Source organism: Zea mays, chromosome 2 (assembly GCF_902167145.1).
Source record: "Zea mays cultivar B73 chromosome 2, Zm-B73-REFERENCE-NAM-5.0, whole genome shotgun sequence".
NCBI classification, from domain to species: domain Eukaryota; kingdom Viridiplantae; phylum Streptophyta; class Magnoliopsida; order Poales; family Poaceae; genus Zea; species Zea mays.
Genome location: NC_050097.1, coordinates 53851286 through 53856975, shown reverse-complemented (window position 1 = coordinate 53856975; position 5690 = coordinate 53851286).

Here is a 5690-nt window from a genome sequence, read left to right as displayed (position 1 = left end):
GAACTTATGATCAAAGACTCCAAACATATTGTCAACTTGGAGCAAGGCGCCACCTCTACACCCAAGGTGCAACCTGTTGCATTCAAAGCAACGGAAGAGAAGAAGGACGAGTCTACACCAAATAGACTCTCAATTTACGCCTCCAAGTTCGACAATGAGGAGATGGCTCTTATCATTAAGAGCTTTCGACAAATCCTCAAACAACGGAAGGGGAAGGACTACAAACCCCGTTCCAAGATGGTATGCTACAGGTGTGGTAAGTCCGGTCACTTTATTGCTAAATGTCCATATACAAGTGATAGTGACAGGGACGACGACAAGAAGGGGAAGAAAAAGATGGAGAAGAAGAAGTACTACAAGAAGAAAGGTGTTGAGGCGCACATGGGCGGGAATGGGACTCCGACGAGAGCTCCACCAACTCCTCCTCCGACGAGGACGCCGCCAACATCGCTGTCAACAAAGGTCTCCTCTTCCCCAACGTCGGCCACAAGTGTCTAATGGCCAAGGATGGCGAAAAGAAGAAGGTACACTCTTGAGATACCCCCAAATATACTATATCCGATGATGAGGGTACCTCTAGTGATAATGAAGATGATTTAACTTCTCTTTTTGCCAACCTAACTAAAGATCAAAAGAAAAAGATAAATGAATTGATAGAATTCATTAACGAGAAGGATGATCTCTTGGAATGCCAAAAGGACTTGCTCGTTAAGGAAATGATGAGGGTACCTCTAGTGATAATGAAGATGATTTAACTTCTCTTTTTGCCAACCTAACTAAAGATCAAAAGAAAAAGATAAATGAATTGATAGAATTCATTAACGAGAAGGATGATCTCTTGGAATGCCAAAAGGACTTGCTCGTTAAGGAAAATAAAAACTTTGTTAAGTTGAAAATGTCTATGCTATAGAGGTAGAAAAATGTGAAAATATATCTAAAGAGCTTAACATATGCAATAATTGAAAGGGAAATAGGGTCAAACCTTTTCCTAAATGATTTTGGTGGTTGAATTGCCCAACACAAATAATTGAACTAACTAGTTTGCTCTAGATTACATGTTCTACAGGTGCCAAAGGTTCAAACACAAACCAATAAAAAGTCCAAGATAGGGTTCAAAAAGAAAGGAGCAAAAGAAACCGAAGGCTACCCTGATCTGGCGCACCGGACAGTGTCCGGTGCACCAGGGTGGATCAACTCGAACTCGCCACCTTCGGATTTCTGGAAAAGCCACTCCGCTATAATTCACCGGACTGTCCAGTGTGGCACCGAACTGTCCGGTGTGCCACCGGACTGTCCGGTGTGCCATGCGGAGCAACGGCTACTGCGCCAATGGTTGTCTGCAAAAGTGAACAGTGAACGTGAATAGTGAGCGGACAGCACGCGCAGAGTCAGAGTAGCGCCAGAAGGCGCACCGGACAGTGAACAGTGACTGTCCGGTGCGGCACCGGACTGTCCGGTGCCCCAATCTGTCAGAGCTCCAACGGTCGAAACCGTCAGAACCCTAACGGTTGGGTGACGTGGCTGGCGCACCGGACTGTCCGGTGCGCCCATCGACAGACAGCCTCCCCAACGGCCATTTTGGTGGTTGGGGCTATAAATACCCCCAACCACCATACTTCAAGGCATCCAAGTTTTCAGCCATTGCATTCAATACAAGAGCTCTAGACTTCACTCCAAGACACAAACAAGAGATCAAATCCTCTCCCAAGTCCAGAATCACTCCAAACAATTAGTGACTAGTGAGAGACAGATATTTGTGTTCATTTGAGTTCTTGTCGCTTGGATCGCTTTTCTTCTTTCCTCATTCTTGTTCTCAAGCAACTTGTAATCAAGCAACAGACACCAAGTTGTGGTGGTCCTTGTAAGGGGTCTAAGTGACCCGTTGATTAAGGAGAAAAGCTCACTCGGTCTAGGTGACCGTTTGAGAGAGGGAAAGGGTTGAAAGAGACCCGGTCTTTGTGACCACCTCAACGGGGAGTAGGTTTGCAAGAACCGAACCTCGGTAAAACAAATCACCGTGTCATTCGCTCTATTTATTTGGTTGATTTGTTTTCACCCTCTCTTTCGGACTCAATTTTATTTCTAACGCTAACTCGGCTTGTAGTTGTGCTTAAAGTTTATAAATTTCAGATTTGCCTATTCACCCCCCCCCCCTCTAGGCGACTTTCAATAATTCAATTTTCTGTCTTAGAGATGAGAATGCTAGTTTAAATGCTAAGATAGAAGAATTGAATGTTTGCAAACCCTGTACATCTACTGTTGAGCATGTCACTATTTGCACTAGATGTAGAGATGTTAACATTGAAGCTATTAATGATCACCTTGCCATGATTAAAGAACAAAATGATCACATAGCTAAATTAACTGCTAAAATTGCCTAGCATGAATTAGAAAATGAAAAATTTAAATTTGCTCGAAGCATACTTTATAATGGAAGATGCCCTAGCATTAAGGATGGTATTGGCTTCCAACAAGGGAGCCAAAGCAACACCAAACTTAATGCCCCAAGAAACTATCAAATTTTGTTAAGGGTAAGGCTCCCATGGTTCAGGATAGAGAGGGTTACGTTTTATATCCTAAGAACTATCCTGAGCACAAAATTAGGAAAATACATGCTAGAAAACCTCATACTGATTCTTGTCATGCTTATTTGTATAGTAATGAGGCATCTAGCTCTAGGTATTCCACTCATATCAAAATGCCTAAAAAGAAAATTGGAAATGCATCAAATGAGCATAACATTTCATTTAAGACTTTTGATGCATCTTATGTGCTTACTAACAAATCAGGCAAAGTAGTTGCCAAATATATTGGGGGCAAACACAAGAGTCCAAAGACTTGTGTTTGGGTACCCAAGGTGCTTGTTTCTAATGTAAAAGGACCAAAAACCGTTTGGGTACGTAAGAACAAGGCCTAAACTTGTTTCGTAGGTTTATGCATCCGACAGGTCAAGTTGAATAATCGATAGCGGGTGCACCAACCACATGACCGGGGAGAAAAGGATGTTCTCCTCATATGAGAAAAATGAAGATCCCCAAAGAGCTATCACATTCGGGGATGGAAATTAAGGTTTGGTCAAAGGGTTGGGTAAAATTGCTATATCTCCTGACCATTCTATTTCCAATGTTTTTTGTAGATTCTTTAGACTACAATTTTCTTTCTGTTACTATTGAGGGCCTTCATCCGAAGGTCCTCAAAAACATGATTTAACAATATCTTCCAAGTGTGGCATATGAACAAGTATCTTCGGACTCGGGTTAAAAGCATATACAATGTGAAGAGCATGGTCGTGACGAAGGCTGGTGTTGCTCCGAAGCTACGCGCAAGGGAGCTTTGGCTCAATGGTGGAAAGAGGAACCGACTTAAAGGGGAAAAGGCTATTTAGTCCCCATTGGATTGTCTATAAGTCAATAATAAATATGAAGGGCATGAATGAAATTTCACACAGGCTGCGTCCTGTGCCTATAAATAGATGAACAGTACCCACATACTGTTCATGCTGATTTGTACTTGCTTGTGCGTCACACTTGTACTTTTGCCTTCTGTCAAGCCGAAGCATTTGAGATCAAGTCTCCAACATTGGCGCCCACCTCCGGTGAACTCATTCGACCACCTTCGGCAAGCACTGACCTTCGTCATGCCGCCGAACAAGATAACTGCGCCAGGGGCTGCCGCACTGCAGCCACTGGACACAAATCAGGAAACTCTCTCTCTCCGAGAGGCTCGAAGCCAGAAGAGAAAGGCCACCAGTCCAACACTTCAGGAGGAGGAGTTGGACCAAGAGATCAGGGACATGGAAATCATCCATCAACAGGTGCAAAAGAAGAAGGAGAAGATGGCTCGGCTGGCCGATCTTCAAAGGAAGATCGACGAAGCTACTGAAGAAGTGCGTCATCTTGCTCAAGATGAGCAAGACCGAAGGCCCCAACATAGGGAGCTTCGTCAGGAAGGTTTATTCAACGAAGATGGATGGTATGATGATTTTAATCATGATACCTTTACTTTTGATGATGCTTCTCCCTTGGCAGTAGAACTGCAGGCTATCCCATGGCCGCAATCTTATAAGCCACCTCAACTACCAATGTACAATGGGCACTCAGACCCAAAACAATTTCTGATGAGCTATGAGGCAACAATATCCTCATACGGAGGCAATGCAGCTGTCATGGCTAAGTCCTTCGTCATGGCAGTCCGGAACGTGGGCCAAACATGGTATTCTTCCTTTCGGCCAGGGACAATCACGTCGTGGCAGAAGCTCAAGGACATGCTGGTGACCAGTTTCCAAGGCTTTCAGATGAAACCAGTCACAGCTCATATCTTGTTCCAATGCACGCAAGACCATGAGGAATACCTCCAGGTGTATGTCTGAAGGTTCTTGCGACTGAGGGCACAAGCGCCCATAGTGCCCAATGAAATTGTCATTGAGGCCATGATTAAGGGTCTTCGGCCAGGACCCATGGCTCAGTACTTCGCTAGGAAGCCCCCACAAACTCTGGAGAAGCTGCTTCAGAAGATGGATGAATACATTCGGGCTGACAACGACTTCCGCCAAAGAAGGGAGGAAGCTTACAGATTATCGGAGATGACCAGGGGCTTCGGAGGAAGAATTCACCCGAGGCATGTCAGGTCAATCCACAATTCCAGTCAAAATGATGACAAAGGAAGCCAGCTTCAGAGGCCACAGTACACCTCACAATCTTCGGGGCAACACCAAAGCTCTTTCAGGCCGCCAGCTCCAAGGGGCAGAGGCGCCAGGGGCTTCGGAGGAAGATATGGGGATCAACCCAAAAAGATTTATTGCTTATTCTGTGGTGAGGACAAGGGTCATACTACAAGAATGTGCCAAATCACCATTCAGAAGCAGAAGGTGATCGCGGAAGCCAAAGCTCGGCAGAATCAGCCGAAGCAGGTCTTGCACAGTGCTTCGTGCCACTCTCCCTGCATACCAGAATATGTGGGCAATCATCCTGCAGCTTTTGCTGCTTCGGCTAGCCATTCACAGGCTTCTTGGCCACAGCTCCCACCCCCACCACCACTGCAACCAACCTATTCCCGAAGCCAGCAGCCAGAAGGGCGCCAGCACACCCAACAGCAACGGGAGTTCAGGGAGGAATCCGAAGCTCGCACAGTCAACAGTACTGTGCCAGAATCAAAGCACATTTATTAAGCGATATCCTACCCCGAAATACTTTTATGTTCTATGTCATTTTGTTTTTCAATAAGGAACAATCAATGTAAATCTAGTTTTAATTCCTTGTAATAGTTTCGCTTCTATCAGAATGAAATATATCTTCTTCACAGACTTACGAAGCTCAAAAACTGTCGAAGCTCAAAAGTCGTTCCTAAGGGAATGCAGAGCTAAAAATCGCCGAAATTACAAAAAGTCGTTCCTAAAGGAGCATAGTGTAAGTTTTGTCGAAGCTCCAAAAAGTCGTTGCTAAGGGAGCGTAGTGTAAGTTTTCTGCTCAAAAGTCGTTTCAAAGGGAATGCAGAGCCAAATACCGTCGAAATATAAGGCGAAGAAGTTCAAAAGATGTTCCTAAGGGGATGCAGAACTTATACCGCCGAAATAGAAGGCGAAGAAGTTCAAAAGACGTTCCTAAGGGGATGCAGAACTTACACCGAAAAATAAGCGGTGAAGCCGAAAAATAAACGACAAAGAGATTCTGATCGTTCCAAAGGGGACGCAG